This window comes from Bubalus bubalis, chromosome 17 (assembly GCF_019923935.1).
Source record: "Bubalus bubalis isolate 160015118507 breed Murrah chromosome 17, NDDB_SH_1, whole genome shotgun sequence".
NCBI lineage: Eukaryota > Metazoa > Chordata > Mammalia > Artiodactyla > Bovidae > Bubalus > Bubalus bubalis.
The window spans coordinates 72,559,424-72,579,089 of record NC_059173.1 but is presented as its reverse complement, the minus strand read 5'-3'; the positions used below and the strand labels follow the sequence as shown (position 1 = coordinate 72,579,089).

General features: G+C 49.4%; 1 long non-coding RNA gene across 1 annotated transcript; it reads right to left on the bottom strand.

Annotated features, from left to right (window-relative positions):
- Positions 1–1,027: 1,027 nt before the first annotated feature.
- On the bottom strand, positions 1,028–11,409 carry LOC123465062. Its single transcript, XR_006640127.1, has 2 exons — positions 11,353–11,409; positions 1,028–1,292 (listed from the first exon to the last, which is right to left on the bottom strand). It is a non-coding gene; the product is annotated as an uncharacterized LOC123465062 (long non-coding RNA).
- Positions 11,410–19,666: the final 8,257 nt, after the last annotated feature.

The following is a 19,666-nucleotide window of genomic DNA, read 5'->3' as shown; positions in this document are numbered from 1 at the left end:
CCTGGCGCCGCACGAGAGGCTCCCTGAGATCCTCGTCGTGCCTCGGGAGAAAACCCCCACGGGCGCCGCAGCTCGAGGAAACCCCTGAGACGCCCCCGTCCTCGCGAGCTGAGGGCCTTCTTTTCCTGCATGGCCTGGAGTGCAATCCCGGGTCCTCTCTCCAAACGGAAGAGGAGGCTGGACTCCCTTGAGGCCGCTCAGGGGGTTCCAAGAGACCCGCGTCGCGACTCGAGAGGAGAGCGGAGTCCTTGGCTTCCCCTCGAGACGAGGCCTGACTCCCCGGGGGAGCCTGGAATGCAACCCCGAGATCCCTGCCTTCCCTGGAGAGGAATATTAGGTCCCGCACACACGCCTAGGTGAGGTCTCTTTGGCCCTGCAGTGACTCGAGCGCAACCCCCAGCTTTCCCTCGCAACCCGAGGGGAAGATTGGGCTTCCCAGGGCCAACCCAAGGGGAAGGCTGAGATCCCCGTCGTAACTCGAGAATGCCCCCGCAACTCGAGAAAAACCACGTGGTTCCCACCTCTTGGCAAGATGAGGCCCTTGCCCGCGACGGCGTCTCAAGGGAAGTCCCCTGTTCCGCCCTGAAGGGCGAAACGGTCCCTGACAGCCTTCCTGCGACCCCCAAAAGTCCCCCGACACGCCGGGGTCCCCCGAGGGGAACACCGAGGGTCCCGGCACCGCTTCCTCTGAGCCCCTTCTCCCCTCCTGATCGCGACAGGAGAGGCGATTCCCCTGCGTGGTCTGGAAGGGGTTCCCGGCCTTCCCGGCGCACCTCAGGATGAGGCCGGTCTCACGAGGAAATTCGAGACGAGCCACGTGGGTGGGGCCACATGCCGAACGCCCCCGATTCCCCGGTCCGCTCTTGAGAAGGACCCGAGGCCCGGACCCCTCTTCGAAGGCAACCCTGTGGGTGAAGGCACAACACGAAGGGGCACTGCCACCCCCGTGCATCGTCCACAAAGACCCGCGGGTTCCACACACAGCTCGACGAGGGGCCTGAGACCCCCTGAGCAACTCGAGAGGCCAGCGGGGTTCCCTTCCTCAGACAAGATGAGGCCTGACTCTCCTGTCCCAACTCTGCAGGGACCCTGCGGTCGGAGTCCGAAACGCAGAGGAAGCCTGAGGTTCCTGCCTCCCCTCGAGGTGAGGCCCTCTTCCGTTGCGACAAGCCCAGCGGAGTCCCGAGGGTCCCCGCCACCTCCACAGGATCCCTCGCCTCTCAGAGGCACCCTGGGAAGTTCCCTAAGGTCCCCGGCAGAAGGCGAGGGAAACGAGGGTTTCCCGCCGCCCCCTGAGAAAGACCTCGAGTGCTGGGAGCCGGCATATTGCATATTGAGTGAGGATCTGGAATAGCTCAACTGGAATTCTATCACTGCCGGGAGCCAGCGTGAGGCACTCCGCCCATGACAAAGGTCATGAGGAAGGAGGCTCAGCATACGCAAAGGCGGGATCGAGCATCAGGAGTCCCCCTGGAAATTCTCGAGCATCTACCCCCAAAACCAGAGTCTGCCTACTTTCTGCTTTGTGCTTTCACCTACACCTCTGACTTTATGGGGGGCTGTCCCCCACTACCTCTCTCTGAAAAGAGAGTTAGCTTACAGCTCCAGTTAATAATTCCTGGATGTGACAGTGTTTCAACCTACAAACTCCTTTGGAAATCCTCTAGCCTGCCTGAATGGGTTTTTCCGGCCACATGTGATTGTTCAGAGCCTCCCAACTGTGAGAGGCAGGAGATGTTCTAAACTGCCTAAACACAGATTCCTTTGAGTAGTTAAAAGATTGATTAGAAAATGTATTGGTGAAGGGTTTTTCACTTGTTGGGCCAATGTTTGCTGCTAAGTCTCCATACTCCTTACCTACTGTGTCTTTGGCAGTGTATTGATTGATATAATGGGTGTATAGAAATGTAAAATGCAGCTTTGTCCAATGCTTTTTGGAAGGCTGGTGCCTGACTTTGGAATAATCACCTTTAGAGAAAAATAAGTTTCTTAAAATGTTAACAGGCCTCCGGGCCAGAAGATGATGTCAATCACCTGAACTTTTGCATATGATAAGTTTGAAAGCCTGGCTTAGATTAGAACCAGGAACTGCTGTCCTTACATGACTCCACCCCTTCCCCCATTATCCTCTATGCATACCTTAAGGTATAAAAACTACTTTGGAAAATAAAGTGCGGGCCTTGTTCACTGAAACTTGGTCTCCCCATGTCACTATCTCTCCCAAATTCCAGCTGAGCGTCCATCTGGAGCGCCGATGTCCTCTGCGACCATTTATTTGCCTGGGCTTCTAAGACCCACTCGAGAAGGTGTCTAAGGTGGGGCACCTTCCGCTATTCGAGAGGGCGCCTGCGGCCTCCGTGGTCAGAGCTAACCTGGTGTCACGGGTTATATTGATTTTCCGCGTAAACCAAGCCACTCAGCTTCTTTTCTCCACTGAATTTTCCTACTGAGCTATCCTTATTTCAGCTGCTTTTCTCCACTGAATTTCCTCACTGAGCTATCCTTATTCTATTACTCTTTGTATCCTTAATTAAAGTGTAATTAAGCAGTTATTCCCTGACCCTCGCCTAGCCGTCTCTCCTTCGAATACCCTGGATCAGCCGGGGCTGGTCCCCGGCAGGTGGTGCCCAAGACAGGATTTTCGAAGGTAAGCTTTGGAAATAAAAGCAATAAATGGAAATAAAAAGCAATTAGGGTCATCAGCTCTTTTGCTCCCCCGTTCTCGGAACAACTGGGTCATCAGCTCTCTTGTTCCCCCACGGAGCAGTTTGGGTCATCAGCTCTACTGCTCCCCCCTCGGAACAGTTTGGGTCATCAGCCTTCTGTTTCCCCCCTGGGACAATCTGGGTCACCAGCCCTATTGTCCTTCCAATGTTCGGGACGGCTAGGACCCCACTCAAGGGTGCCGCGGACCCCCCTGTAGGATAGACAGGGCAGAGGAGTGGGAAGTGTTGAAAGTGTTGAAGACTTAGAGAAAACGGTTTCTGAAGTTAAAAGGCCAAAGAAAAGCCTGATCTTTTAAAAGCTAAAAGCTTTATCTTCTATTATACTTAATTTTCTGACATGGGTAACACTGAAACTAAGAATGGCAACTCTTTATACAAGTAATCGTGAAACTGTTAAAGACGCTACTGTTAATTTAGATACTTGGGTGAAGGTAAAAAACAACTAAAAACTTATCCTATAAATATGATTAAAAATGTTCTGGACCCTCCTCATGAGGCTGTGGGATAGCCTATGGGAGAAGCTATAGTGGTAGATGGTAGTGGGTCTCCACCTTCTGCGCAGATCATATTTTCTGCCATTGACAAAATAAAGGAGGGAGACTGTGCTCTACCTCCCGAGGAAGGAGAAGGCTTACAGGACGCTGCGGCTGGGTGCCCTGGCGAGCCCCCTCCCCCTCTACACAAACCTTTAAAAATTTATCCAACAATTTCTGATTTAAGGAGACTACCCCACCTCCGCTTGCACCTCCCAGGGCCTAGGAATTCCCCAGTTTACATCCAAGCCTCCCAGAGCATTGCCTAAGGCTGAAAAAGATAGAAAAAAAAATTATTTTAAACAAAGGAGCTTTTAAAGAATACACAATATACAGAGCCTGCTCATTGCAGAAAAACCCCTCAGGGGGGGCCTCACCCAAGCCAAAAAAAAAAAAAAAAAGAGAGAAAAATAAAAAGAAAAAAAAAAGTGAAAAAAAAAAAGTAAAGAAAATAGAGAAAGATGTAAAGATAGAGAAAGAGCTAAAGAGTGAAAAAGAGAGGAACAGAGAAGAATTAGGGAACGCAACAAGATAGAAAAAGGAAGTTAAAAAAGGAGATACAGAGAAAAAGATAGAAAAAAAAAATTTAAGGAAGAGAAGAGGGTAAAGAGAAAGAAACGAAGGAAAGAGAAGGGTAGCAAAAATGGAAGGGTGAGAGAAAAGTGAGAAAGGCAAGAAGAGAAGAAGAGAGAGAAAGACAGTAAGAGACGCTGTGACCAGGTGCCCTGGCGAGCTCCCTCCCGCTCTGCGCAAACCTTTAAAAAACAAAAAACTTATCCACCACTTTCTGATTTAAGGCCATCGCCGCCGCCTCCGTTTGCGCCTTTCAGGGCCCAAGAGTTCCCCACTTTGCCCCCAAAGCCTCTCAAAGTGTTACCTAAGCCTGAGGAAGAAAAAAAGTTTTTTAAACAGTGGAGCTTTTAAAACAAGACTGCATGCACAATATGCTCCTTGGAGAAAACCCCCTCAGGGGGGTCTCACCCAGGCTAAGAGAAAAACCGTAAGGGGATTTAGCAACAATATTAACCCTTGACTAGCCAGTTGCTCCGATTCCAATGGGAGTGGCTGGCCCCCTGCCTGAGGGCATTGTAAGACTTGTGCTAGGGCGTAGCTCGGTTTCTTGTCAAAAAAAAAATTTCGGTGGTGTATGGTGTGGTAGATTCTGATTATATTGGAGAAATTAGTTTTGATCTCGCCGCCTACCAAAACTGTGCAAATTAATAAAGGTCAAAGAGTAACACAGTTTTTGCTTTTACCTTAGTATCAGACAAAAAAACTCTTGACTTCTCAAGCTAAGAGCCGCAGAGCTAGTGATCTAGCCTTTTGGGTGCAGGAAATTACAGCTCCAAGGCCTTTAAAAGATCTTTTAATTCAAGAAAATAAAATGTCAGGGCTATTAGACACAAAAACAGACATCTCTTAACATTGCTGGAAAAAACTGGTCCAGTTCCTGGCCCACACATACTACTGAAAATGAGTTGGTGAGATTAGAAAAAGCGGAGTGGGAATGCTGTAGAGAAAAAGGTGAGGGAGCGTTTAAAACCTTGAAGAGTAGTGAGTTCCCCGTTGCTGGAAGTATTCAAACAAAGATTAGATGGTTGCTTGTCATCTAAAAAGCTATAGACCAGATTTAGGTTACAAAACAATAACTGGAGAAGCTTATAAAGATGTTGTGCAGCACCTCTTTACTTGCTTCTCATATTTAGTTGCCAAAAGTTTTAAAAATTGATAATGCCCATTTGAAGCTGCAGAGAGATTGTTTACTAACTTTAAATGATTTCCAAAAATTATTAGGGGTTATTAGGGGACAGTAATTGGATACTCCCACATTTAAAACTGACTACTGCAGATTTAAAGCCTTTGATTACTTAAAAAGCAATCCTAATTCCAGTTCTAAGAGAAAGTTGACTAAATGAGACAGACGGCTCTTGTTAAAGTAGATGAGACTTTAAATGATCAGTTAATTAGGATTAATATTACCAAAAGATGAGATTAAATTATTCTTGCCACAAAACATACACCTACAAGGCGCTTGTGACAAAAAGGCCCATTGGTTCCATCTATCAGTGACCCCAAGAAAAATAGTTTTATCTTATCCCAGCTTGGTGGCACAATTAATTATAAAATGAGGAAAAAAGAAGTGTAGAACTTTTTAGAAAACAAGTAGCAAATATAATAATTTCACTCAATAAGGATCAACTGCAAGTCTTTTACAAAATAGTGATAATTGGCAAGTTGCCCTGATAGATTTCAGGAGTCAAATTTTGTTTCATTTGCCCTCAAGCCCCCACAGTAGTTAAAAGTTCAAAATGTTAGATTGGAAGTTTGAGGATATCTGTGGAACTTTCCAACCCTATGTAGTTCCTATGCTCCCCTTTACCCTATGGGGGAGGGACGTGCTGTCTCAAATAGGAGATACTCAGAGAAGGGTTTTCTCAATTTCTTAGTCATCAACAGGCGATACAATTAACAATACTTTATATGTTGTTATAAATACATAATATAAATATATTTGCATAATTACAGTTTGCCTAATTAGGTATGGGTATAAATAAAATATAATAAAGGTATACCTAATTCTATTATAGATCTATACTTAATTAATTTGTATATAAATTAATATGTATGCTATGTATACATATTATATATATATACTGTATAATTAAATATATATTGCAGTAATATAATGTGTGAGTGGCTGATATTAATTGGTATGGATTGATGTACTATATACTGTATTATTATATATGTGTGACATGTATTATTGCAGTGCATTGGTTTGTGTTGGTTGGTATTAGCTGTGTACGTGTTGTATTGCTGTAGTATATATATTAATTAATATATTAATTATAAAGATTAATTCAAGTATATTGATTATGTCAATAAGTTTATACTTGTTGCCATATATAAATACATATATAAATATATTTTGCATTTAGGTATATCTGTATACTAAAATGAGATAAAGAGGTTATACATTTATTATTTAAATTTATACAGAGACTTAAACTAAACATTAGACCTAAAGTAACATATCTTTAAATTCATGTTGTTAAAATGTAAATTTTAAAAATTAAAAAATTAAATTGACAACTGCTTGACAATTCCTTTGCCATAAAACCCCCATAGGTGTAATTGGGGAAGCCAGACAAAAAATTGGTTTTATGGCAAAACGGCTCCCTAGAGTGGGTCCATCTTCCCGCTCAAACTAAAAAAGTAGCGGCTTCTTATCCAGGATTGATAGCTACTTTGATATTAAAGGAAAAAAGCGGAACATTGAATTATTTGGTAAAGAGCCATCAGAAATTGTAATTCCATATAATAAAGAACAACTTGATGTGCTTCTAATGTTTGAAAATTGGCAGATTGCTATAGGAAACTATTTTGGTCAAAATTTTTGCATCATTTTCCTTCACATGTTTTGCTGAATTTTATATCCAGACATCCAGTTAATTTTCCTGTCAGATATAAACAATCTCCTGTTCCAAATGTTCAAATAGTTTTTACTGATGGGTCAGCAAATGGTAAAGCTTTCATAGTTACTAAAAATCACCAAAAAGTTTTAAAAACACAAAAAACTTCAGCTAAAAGAGCTGAAATAACAGCAGTCATAGAGGCTTTTGCTATGTTTGCAGATGAGGAATTTAATCTTTACTCTGATTCTCAGTATGTGGTCAGGCTGTTTCCACACATTGAGACTGCGGTCCTGCCTGAGAACAAAACTACCATATTTCATTTGTTAACTAAATTACAACAACAAATTTAAAAAAAAAAATAAAATATTTTTCATTGGACATATTCGGGCTCATTCCGGATTGCCTGGCCCTTTAAATGCCTTTAATGATTTGGCTGACTTGTTAACCAGAAATACAGTGGCTGCTGTGATTGAGGAGGCTAGAGCCTCTCACTCACTTCATCATCAATATGCTACTGCTTTAAGATATCAATTCCAAATTCCCAGAGAGACTGCTCAAGAGATTGTGCATTCTTGCTTACACTGCCCCACTGTTTATAATAGTCTACCTATGGGAGTTAATCCTCATGGTCTCAAACCTAACGTACTCTGACAGACAGATGTAACTCATGTCTCTTCATTTGGAAAACTGTCTTTTGTTCATGTAACTATAAATACCTTTTCTCACGTTATTATTACAACTGCTCGTACCGGAGAGGCAGTTAAAGATGTGATACAACATCTCTTTACTTGTTTTTCATATATGGGTCTGCCAAAAGCCTTAAAAACTGATAATGCTCCTGCTTACACATCTAAGTCTTTTCAGGAATTTTGTCTAAAGTTTCAAATTAAACATAATACAGGCATTCCTTATAATCCCCAGGGACAAGCCATTGTGGAAAGAACACACCAAACATTAAAAATCCAAATTCAAAAAACTAAAAGAAGGGGAGTTTAAGTATAGTTCTCCCCATCAAATCTTGCAACATGCTCTTTTCATAATAAATATTTTAAATACTGATTCAGCTGGAATTACTGAAATGCTTCCCATTGGTGCCTGGAGCAATTAAATACATAACCATTAGTCAAATGGAAGGACCTCCTCTCAGGACAATGGAAGGGTCCTGACCCATTATTAACTATCGGTCGAGGATGTGCTTATATTTTTCCACAGGATGCAGATTCTCCAATTTAGACAGGCTGATTCGCCATGTTGCAGGCCCCCAGACATCCAGTTCACCCATTGCTTCGATCACAAAAGAGGAGCCCGCCAGAAGGGGAGGCAAGATAAACATCGAGATCCCGGCGGGACCGACGGGGCTGCTGCAGCGCGAACTCCAACCAGAAAATAATTCTACTTATTCTGTTTTGGCTTGTCTACCCTCTCCTTATGTTTTTCTCTTTACCAACGATTCTGGAAAACTTAATGTACATGTGACTTTAAACTGGTGGACCCAATGTAGTGACCTGTGAATAATGTATGCTCTCATCTTGTTTAAACCCTCAATATAATGTTTGCTCCTTTGTAAGTGTTACAACGTCCACCTTATCTTATAATGTAACCACTTATTGATATAACTATAGTCTTGCTGTATTACAACAACTTCAGGATTTAATGCGATTGCAACGATTTGTGGGCTTACTTATTTTAGGAATATCAGCTTTAATAACTGCAATTACTTCTGTTACTGTGGCAGCAATATCATTGACTCAACAAGTGCATACTGCCCAATATGTTGATACCATGTCTAAAAATGTTTCACTAACTCTAGCAACACAGGAACCTATAGATAGGAAATTAGAGATGAGAGTAGACGCCTTAGAAGAGGCAATAATGCATATTGGGACTGATTTACAGGCTTTAAAAGTGAAAATGGCTCTGTCTTGCCACGCTGATTACCGGTGGATATGCGTGACATCTTTAAAGGTAAATGAGACAGATTATGAATGGGAAAAAATCAAAAATCATCTCTCAGGTGTTTGGAACAGCTCTGACATTGGCCTGGACTTAGGGAAACTTCATAATCAAATACAGACCCTGGAACACTCTCGACTGGATTTTACTGCCGCTGGGGCAGCTAATGACTTTTTTCACACTTTCTCTAACTTCATTTCAGGAAAAAACATTCTGTCTAATATCCTTGGATACATCGCTGCTGGTGCTTTAATTTTGCTTCTCATATTCATTCTTCCTTGTATTGTCAGGATTCTTCGGCAGAACATTCAGAAGCTCGCGACTGAGCTGCATCTGGCTGTTTTAAGAAATAAAAAAGGGGGAGATGTTGGGAGCCGGCATATTGCATATTGAGTGAGGATCTGGAATAGCTCAACTGGAATTCTATCACTGCCGGGAGCCAGCGTGAGGCACTCCGCCCATGACAAAGGTCATGAGGAAGGAGGCTCGGCATACTCAAAGGCGGGATCGAGCCTCAGGAGTCCCCCTGGAAATTCTCGAGCATCTACCCCCAAAACCAGAGTCTGCCTACTTTCTGCTTTGTGCTTTCACCTACACCTCTGACTTTACGGGGGGCTGTCCCCCACTACCTCTCTCTGGAAAAAGAGTTAGCTTACGGCTCCAGTTAATAATTCTTGGATGTGACAGTGTTTCAACCTACAAACTCCTTTGGAAATCCTCTAGCCTGCCTTAATGGGTTTTTCCGGCCACATGTGATTGTTCAGAGCCTCCCAACTGTGAGAGGCAGGAGATGTTCTAAACTGCCTAAACACAGATTCCTTTGAGTAGTTAAAAGATTGATTAGAAAATGTATTGGTGAAGGGTTTTTCACTTGTTGGGCCAATGTTTGCTGCTAAGTCTCCATACTCCTTACCTACTGTGTCTTTGGCAGTGTATTGATTGATATAATGGGTGTATAGAAATGTAAAATGCAGCTTTGTCCAATGCTTTTTGGAAGGCTGGCGCCTGACTTTGGAATAATCACCTTTAGAGAAAGATAAGTTTCTTAAAATGTTAACAGGCCTCCGGGCCAGAAGATGATGTCAATCACCTGAACTTTTGCATATGATAAGGAAGAAAGCCTGGCTTGCTGCATGGCTCTACCCCTTCCCCCATTATCCTCTATGCATACCTTAAGGTATAAAAACTACTTTGGAAAATAAAGTGCGGGCCTTGTTCACTGAAACTTGGTCTCCCCATGTCACTCTCTCTCCCAAATTCCAGCTGAGTGTCCATCTGGAGTGCGGATGTCCTCTGCGACCATTTATTTGCCTGGGCTTCTAAGACCCACTCGAGAAGGTGTCTAAGGTGGGGCACCTTCCGCTATTCGAGAGGGCGCCTGCGGCCTCCGTGGTCAGAGCTAACCTGGTGTCATGGGTTATATTGATTTTCCGCGTAAACCAAGCCACTCAGCTTCTTTTCTCCACTGAATTTTCCTACTGAGCTATCCTTATTTCAGCCGCTTTTCTCCACTGAATTTCCTCACTGAGCTATCCTTATTCTATTACTCTTTGTATCCTTAATTAAAGTGTAATTAAGCAGTTATTCCCTGACCCTCGCCTAGCCATCTCTCCTTCGAATACCCTGGATCAGACGGGGCTGGTCCCCGGCACCCGTCGGGAGTCGAGAGGAGAGCGGAATCCTTTGCTACCTCTCGATACCAGGCCTGACTCCTCAGGTGAGTCTGGAATGCAACCCCAAGATCCCTGTCGCCCCTGGAGAGGAACATTAGCTCCTGGACACAAGCATAGATGAGGTCTCACTTGCCCTGAAGTGACTCGAGAGCGATCCCCTGCTCTCCTTCGCAACTCGAATGGAAGAATGGACTTCCCTGGGACAACACAAGAGGAAGCCTGAAATCCCCGTCGTAATTCGAAAATCCCACCGCAACTCGAGAAAAAACACGTGGTTCCCCCGTCATTGCAAGATGAGGCCCTTGCCAGCTACAGCGTCTCAAGAGAAGTCCCACGTTCCGTCTTGAAGTTTAAAACGATAATTGGAAACCTTGATGTTACCACAAAAGTTCCCCGACACCCAGGTCTCACTCGAGGGGAACACCAAGGTTCGGTGCACTGCTTGTTCTGAGCCCCTTATCTCCTCCTGATAGCACGGGAGGGTCGATTACCCTGCTTTGTCTGGAAGGGGCTCCGGACCTTCCCGGCGCACCTCAGGATGAGGCCGGTCTCACGAGGAAATTCGAGACGAGCCACGTGGGTGGTGCCACATGCTGAACGACCCCGATATCCCGGTCCACTCTTGATAAGAACCCGATGCCCGGACACCTCTTCGAAGGCAACCCTGTGAGTGAAGGCACAACACGAAGGGGCACTGACACCCCCGTGCATCATCCGGAAAAACCCGCAGGGTCTACACACAGCTCGACAAGGGGCCTGAGACTCCCGGAACAACTCGAGAGGCAACCAGAATTCCATTCCTCAGACAAGACGAGGCATGACTCTCCTGTCCCAACACTGCAGGGACCGTGCAGTCGGAGTCAGAATCGGAGAGGAAGCCTGAGGTTCCTGCCTCCCCTCGAGATGAGGCCCTCTTCCATTGCGCCGAACCCAGCAGAGTCCCGAGAGGCCCTGCCAACTCCACAGCATCCCTCACCTCTCAGAGGCACCCTGGGAAGTTCCCTAAGGTCCCCTGCAGAAGTCGAGGGAAACGAGGGTTTCCCGCCGCCACCCGAGAAAGACCTCGAGAGTCCTTCTTCAACGCGTCTTGAGGCCCTAGTCCCCTCCCATGACTCGAGAGCCATGACGCGCTCCCCCTCGCCACGCGCACAGAGACCTGACTTCCCTGGCGCCGCACGAGAGGCTCCCTGAGATCCTCGTCTTGCCTCGTGAGAAAACCCCCACGGGCGCCGCAGCTCGAGGAAACCCCTGAGACGCCCCCATCATCGCGAGATGAGGGCCTTCTTTTCCTGCCTGGCCTGGAGAGCAATCACGAGGCCTCTCTCCAAACTGAAGAGGAGGCTTGACTCCCTTGAGGCCACTCGGAGGGCTCCAAGAGATCCACATCACGACTTGAGAGGAGAGCGGAGTCCTTTGCTTGCCCTCGAGGCGAGGCCTGACTCTCCGGGGGAGTCTGGAGTGCAACCCCGAGATCCCTGTCTTCCCTTTAGAGGACTATTCGGTCCTGGACACACGCCTAGATGAGGTCTCTTTGGCCCTGCAGTGACTCGAGCGCAACCCCCAGCTTTCCCTCGCCACTAGAATAGAAGATTGGGCTACCCAGGGCCGACACAAGAGGAAGCCTGTAATCCCCCGTCGTAACACGAGAATCCCGCCGCAACTCGAGAAAAACCACGTGGTTCCCACCTCTTCGCAAGATGAGGCCCTTGCCCGCGACGGCGTCTCAAGGGAAGTCCCTGTTCCACCCTGAAGGGCGAAATGGTCCCTGACAGCCTTCATGCGACCCCCAAAAGTCCCCGACACGCCGGGGTCACTCGAGGGGAACACCGAGGGTTCCGGCCCCACTTCATCTGAGCCCCTTCTCCCCTCCTGATCGCGACAGGAGTGTCGATTCCCCTGCGTGGTCTGGAAGGGATTCCCGGCCTTCCCGGCGCACCTCAGGATGAGGCCGGTCTCACGAGGAAATTCGAGACGAGCCACGTGGGTGGTGCCACATGCCGAACGACCCCGATTCCCCGGTCCGCTCTTGAAAAGAACCCAATGCCCGGATCCCTCTTTGAAGGCAACCCTGTGGGGGAGGGCCCAGCACGAAGGGGCACTGACACCCCCGTGCATCGTCTGGAAAGACCCTCAGGTTCCACACACAGTTCAACAAGTGGCCTGTCACCCCATGAAAAACTCGAGAGGCAAGCGGAGTTCCTTTCCTCCACACAAGATGAGGCCTTACTCTCCTGTCCCAACTCTGTAGGAACCCTGGGATCATAGTCAGAAATGGAGAGGAACCCTGAGTTTCCTGCCCCCACTCGACATGAGACCCTCTACCATTGCACCAAACCCAGTGGAGTCCCGAGAGGCCCCTCCCAACTCCACAGTATCCCTGATTCTCAGAGGCACCCTGAGAAGCTCCCTGAATTCACCGGCCCAAGTTGAGGGAATACAGGGTTTCCTGCCACGACATGAGAAAGACCTCGAGAGTCCTTCTTCAACGTGTCTTGAGGCCCGATTCCCCTATCATGACTCGAAAGCATTGACGTGCTCCCCTCGCCATGTGCATGGAGAGCTTACTTCCCTGGCGCCACATGAGAGGCTTCCTGAGCTCTCCGACGTACTTTGTGAGAAACTCCACACTGGCGCCGCAGCTTGAGAAAACCCACCATACGCCCCTGTCATCGCGAGATGAGGGCCTTCTTTTCCTGCATGGCCTGGAGAGGAATCCCGAATCCTCTTTCCAAACTCCACAGGAGGCTTGACTCCCTTTAGGCCACTTAGTGGGCTCCAAGAGATACCCGTCGCGACTCGAGAGGAGAATGGAGTCCTTTGCTTCCCCTCGAGACAAGGCCTGACTCACCAGGTGGGTCTGGAATGCAACCCCGAGATCCCTGTCTCCCCTGGAGAGGAACATTAGGTCCTGGAAACAAGCCTAGATGAGGTCTCTTTTGCCCTTCTGTAACTCGAGAGCAATCCCCCGCTCTCCCTGACAACTCGAATGGAAGATTGGACTTCCCTGGGCCAACACAAGAGGAAGCCTGAATTCCCCTTCGTAACTCGAGAATCCCGCCGCAACTCGAGAAAAAGCACTTGGTTCCCTCGTCATCACAAGATGAGGCCCTTGCCCGCTACAGCTTCTCAAGAAAAGTCCCACGTTCCGTCTTGAAGTGCAAAACGATACTTGACACCCTTGATGTGACCCCAAAAGTTCCCCGAAATATCGGTCTCACTCGAGGTGAACACCAAGCTTCCCGGCACCAGTTTATCTGAGCCCCTTCTCCCTTCCTGTTCGCGATAGGAGGGTTGCTTCCCCTACTTTGTTTGTAAGGGGTTCCCGACCTTCACGGGGCACTTCAGGATGAGGCCGGTCTCACGAGGAAATTCGAGACGTAGCTCGCGGGTGGTGCCACATGCCGAAAGGCCATGATTTGCCGGTCCGCTCTTGATAAGAACCCGATGCCCGGACACCTCTTTGAAGGCAACCCTGTGGATGAAGGCACAACACAAAGGGGCACTGACACCCTTGTGCATCATCCGGAAAAACCCGCAGGTTCCACATACAGCTCGATAAGTGGCCTGTCACCCCATGAAGAACTTGAGAATCAAGCAGAGTTTCATTCCTCTACACAAGACGAGGCCTGACTCTCCTGTCCCAACTCTACAGGGACTTTGCGATTCGAATCAGACCAGCGCCAGTGAAGTCACGAGAGGAACGCTGAGGTTCCTGCCTCCACTCGAGATTAGGACCTCTTCCATTGCATGAAACCTAGTGCAGTCCCAAGAGACGCGTCCCAGCACCACAGTATCCCTGACTTCTCAGAGGCACCCTGAGAAGCTCCCTGAGGTCACTGGCACAATTTGAATGAACCCAGGGTTTACTACCGCCACCCTAGAAAGAACTCAAGAGTCCTTCTTCAACGCGTTTTGAGGCCCGATTCCCCTACCATGACTCGAGGGCAATGACACGCTCCCTCTACTACACTCAGGAAGCCCTGACTTCCCTGGCGCCACACGAGAGGCTCCCTGAGCTCCCCGTCGTACCTCGTGAGAAACCGCACACTGGTGCCGCAGCTCGAGAAAACCCACGAGACACCCTCATTTTCTCGATATGATGGCCTTCTTTTCTAGCTTGGCCTGGAGAGCAATCCTGAGTCCTCTCTCCAAACTCCACAGTAGGCTTGACTCCCTTTTGGTCACTCAGTGGACTCCAAGACATACCCGTCGCGATTCGAGAGGAGAGCGGAGTCTTTTCCTTCCCCTCGAGGCGAGGCCTGACTCCTCGGGTGAGTCTGATATGCGAACCGGAGATCCCTGTCGCCCCTGGAGAGAAACATTAGGTCCTGGACACAAGCCTAGATGAGGTCTCTTTTTTCCTGCAGTGACTCGAGAGCAATCCCCAACTCTCCCTCGCAACTCGAATGGAAGACTGGACTTCCCTGGGCCAACAGAAGAGGAAGCCTGAATTTCCCGTTGTAACTCAAGAATCCCGCCACAACTCGAGAAAAACCACGTCGTTCCCTCTTCATCGCAAGATGCGGCCATTGCCGCTACAGCGTCTCAAAAGAAGTCTTACGTTCCATCTTGAAGTGCGATACGGTACTTGGCACCTTTGATGCGACCCCAAAAGTTCCCCAACACACTGGTCTCACTGGAGGGGAACACCGAGGTTCCCGGCATCACCTCATCTGTGCCCCTTCTCCCCTCCTGATCGAGACAGGAGGGTCGATTCCCCTGCTTTGTCTGCAAGGGGTTCCGACCTTCCCGGCGCACCTCAGGATGAGGCCGGTCTCACTAGGAAATTCGAGACGTAGCCTGGTGGGTGGTGCCACATGCGGAAAGACCCCGATTTCCCAGGTCCGCTCTTAATAAGAACCTGATGCCCGGACACCTCTTCGAAAGCAAACCTGTGGATGAATGCACAACACGAAGGGGTACTGACATCCCCATGCATAGTACGGAAAAACACGCAGATTCCAAACACAGATCGACAAGTGTCCTGTCATCCCTTGAAGAACTAGAGAGGCATGCGGAGTTCCGTTCCTCCACACAAGAGAAGGCCTGACTCTCCTTTCCCAACTCTGCAGGGACCGTGCGATCGGAGTCAGAAATGTAGATGAAACCTGACGTTCCTGCATCAACTCGAAATGAGGCCCTCTTCCATTGTGCCATACCCAGTGGAGTCCCGAGAGGCCCCTCCCAACTCCACAGTATCCCTGACTTCTCAGAGGCACCCTGAGAAGCTCTCTGCGGTCACCGGCACAAGTCGAGGGAACCCAGGGTTTCCTGCTGCATTCCGAGAAAGACCTCGAGAGTCCTTCTTTAACGTGTCTTGAGGCCCGATACCCTACCATGACTGGAGAGCAATGACGCGTTCCCCTCGCCACGCCCATGGAAACCTAACTTCCCTGGCGCCACACGAGAGGCTCCCTGCGCTCCCCATCATACCTCGTGAAAACCCCACACTGGCACTGCCGCTTGAGAAAACTCACTAGACGCCCCCATCATCGTAGGATGAGGGCCTTCTTTTCCTACATGACCTAGAGAGCAATCCCGAGTCCACTCTCCAAACTCCACTGGAGGCCTGACTCCCTTTAGGCCACTCAGTAGCCTCCAAGAGATACACGTCGCTACTCTAGAGGAGAGCAGAGTCCGTTGCTTCCCCTCGAGCCGAGGCCTGACTACTTGGGTGAGTCTGGAATGGGATCCCGAGATCCGTGTCGCCCCTGTAGAGGAAAACTCGGTCCTGGACACAAGCCTAAATGAGGTCTTTTTTGTCCTGCATTGACTCAAGTGCAATCCCCAGCTCTCCCTCGCAACTCGAATGGATGATTGGACTTCCCTGGGCCAACACAAGAGGAAGCCTGTATTCCCCGTCGTAATTCGAGAATCCCGCGGCAACTGGAGAAAAACAACGTGGTTCCTCCGTCATCGAAATATGAGGTCCCTGTCAGGTACAGCATCTCCAGGGAAGTCCCATGTTCCGTCTTGAAGTGTGAAACGGTACTTGGCACCCTTGATGCGACCCCCAAATTTCCCTGACACCCCAGTCTCACTCGAGGAGAACATGGAGGTTCCCAGCACCGCTTCAGCTGAGCCTCTTCTCCCCTCCTGATGGCGACAGGAGGGTCGATTCCCCTGCTTTGTCTGGAAGGGGTTCCCAGACTTCCCGGCGAACCTCAGGATGAGGCCAGTCTCACGAGGGAATTCGAGACGTAGCCTCGTGGGTTGTGCCACATTCCGAAAGACACCGATTTCCCGGTCCGCTATTGATAAGATCCCGATGACCGGTCACCTCTTCGAAGGTAACCCTGTGGATGAAGGCACAACACCAAGGGGCACTGACACCCCCGTGCATCATCCACAAAAACCGCAGGTTCCACATACAACTCGACAGGTGGCCTGTCATCCCATGAACAACTCGAGAGGAAAGCGGAGTTCCATTACTCCACACAAGATGAGGTCTGACTCTCCTGTCCCAACTCTGCAGGGACCCTGCGATCCGAGTCAGAAATGGAGAGGAACCCTGAGGTTACTCCCTCAATCTGAGATTAGGTCCTCTTCAATTGCACCAGTCCCTGTGAAGTCCCGAGAAGCCCCTCTCAACTCCACAGTATCGCTGACTTCTCAGAGGCACCCTGCTAAGCTCCCTGAGGTCACGGGCACAAGTCGAGGGAACCCAGGGTTTCCTGCCACACCCCGAGAAAGACCTCGAGAGTTCTTCTTCAAAGCGCCTTGAGGCTCGATTCCCCTACCATGACTCGAGAGCAATGAGGAGCTCCCCCTTGCCACGCCCATGGAGACCTGACTTCCGTGGCACCACAGGAGACTCCCTCAGCTCCCAGTCCTATCTCGTGAGAAACCCCAACCAGGCAATGCACCTTGAGAAAACCCACGAGATGCCCCCGTCATCGCCAGATGAGGGCCTTCTTTTCCTGCATGGCCTAGAGAGCAATCCCGAATCCTCTCTGCAAACTCCACAGGAGGCTTGACTCCATTTAGGCCACTCTTGGGCTCCAAGGGACACCCGTCGCAACTCGAGAGGAGAGCAGAGTCCATTCATTCCCTTCGAGACGAGGCCTGACTCCCCGGGTGAGTCTGGAATGCAACCCCGAGTTCCCTGTCGCCCCCGGAGAGAAAAACTCGGTCCTGGACACAAACCTAGATGAGCTCTATTTTGCCCTGCAGTGACTCGAGAGCAATCCCCAGCTCTCACTTTCAACTCAAATGGAAGATTGGACTTCCCTGGGCCAACACAAGAGGAAACCTGTATTCCCCGTCTTAACTCGAGAATCCCGGCGCAACTCGAGTAAAAACACGTGGGTCCCACGTCAGCGCTAGATGAGGCCCTTGCCCACAACAGCATCTCAAGAGAAGTCCCAGGTTCCGTCTTGAAGTGAGAAATGGTAATTGGCACCCTTGATGCAACCTGAAAAGTTACCCAACTTACCAGTTTCACTCAAGGGGAACACCGAGGTTCCCGGCACCAGTTCATCTGAGCCCCTTCTCCCCTCCTGATCGTGACAGGAGGGTCGATTCCCCTGCTTTGTCTGCAAGGGGTTCCCGACCTTCCCCGCACTCCTCAGATGAGGCTGTCTCACGAGGAAATTCGAGACGTAGCCTTGATGGTGGTGCCACATGCCGAAAGACCGCGATTTCCCGATCCGCTCTTGATAAGAACCCGATGCCCAGACACCTTTTTGAAGATAATGTCGATGAAAGAACAACACAAAGGGGCACTGACACCCCCGTGCATCGTCCAGAAAAGACCGCAGGTTACTCATACAGCTCAACAAGTGCCTGTCACCCAGTGAACAACTCGAGAGGCAAGCGGAGGTCCATTCCTGCACACAAGATGAGGCCTGATTCACCTCTCCCAACTATGCAGGGACGCTGCGATCAGAATCAGAAATGGAGAGGAACACTGAGGTTCCTGCCTCCACTCGAGATGAGGCCCTCTTCCATTTCACCAAACCCAGTGGAGTCCCGAGAGGTCCTTCCCAACTCCACAGTATCCCTGACTTCTCAGAGGCACCCAGAGAATCTCCCTGAGGTCACCGGCACAAGTCGAGGGAACCCAGGTATTCTTGCCGCGACCCGAGAAAGACCTTGAGAGTCCTTCTTCAACGCGTCTAGAGGCCCGATTCCCCTACCATGACTCGAGAGCAATGACACGCTCCCCCTCGCCATGCGCATCGAGACCTGACTTCCCTGGCGCCACACAAGAGGCTCCCTGAGCTCCCCGTCGTACCTCCTGAGAAACCCACACAGGCGCTGCAGCTCGGTAAAACCACCGAGACCCCCCGTCATCGTGAGATGAGGGCCTTCTTTTCCTGTGTGTCCTGGAGCGCAATCCCCAGTCCTCTCTCCAAACTCCACAGGAGGCTTGATTCCCTTTAGTCCACTCAGTGGGCTCCAAGAAATACCCGTTGCGACTCGAGAAGAGAGAGAAGTCCTTTGTTTCCCCTCGAGACGACGCCTGACTCCCGGGTGAGTCTGGAATGCACCCTGAGATCCCAGTCATCCCTTGAGAGGAACATTAGGTCCTCTACACAAGCCTGGATGAAGTCTCTTTTGCCCTGCAGTGACTCGAGTGCAACCTCCAGCTCTCCCTCACAACTCGAATGGAAGATTGGGCTTCCCTGGGCCAACACAAGAGGAAGCCAGAAATCCCTTTCGGAACTCGAGAATCCCTCAGGAACTCGAGAAAAACCACGTGTTTCCAACGTCATCGCAAGATGAGGCCCTTGCCTGCTATGGTGTCTCAAGAAAAGACTCACGTTCTGTCTTGAAGTGCGAAATCGTACTTTGCACTCTTGATGCGACACCAAATGTTCCCGGACACGCCAGTCTCACTCGACGGGAACACCGAGGTTCCCGCACCACTTCATCTGAGCACCTTCTCCCCTCCTGTTCGTGACAGGAGGGACTATTCCCCTGCTTTGTTTGGAAGGGGTTCCCCACATTCCCAGTGCACCTCAGGATGAGGCCGGTCTCACGAGGAAATTCGAGACGTAGCCTCGTGGGTGGTGTCACATGCCGAAAGACCCCAATTTCCGGGCCCACTCTTGAGAAGAACAGGATGCCCCGGACACCTCTTCAAAAGCAACCCTGTGGATGAGGGCACAAAACGAAGGGTCGCTGACACCCCCGTGCGTCATTCGGTAAAAACCGCAGGTTCCACACACAGTTCGACAAGAGGACTGTCATCCCATGAACAACTCGAGAGGCAAGCAGAGTTCCATTCCTCCACTCAAGACGAGGCATGACTCTCTTGTCCCAACTCTGCAGTGACCCTGCGATTGGAGTCAGAAATGGAAAGGAAACCTGAGGTTCCTGCCTCCACTCAAGATGAGGCCGTCTTCCATTGCAACATACCC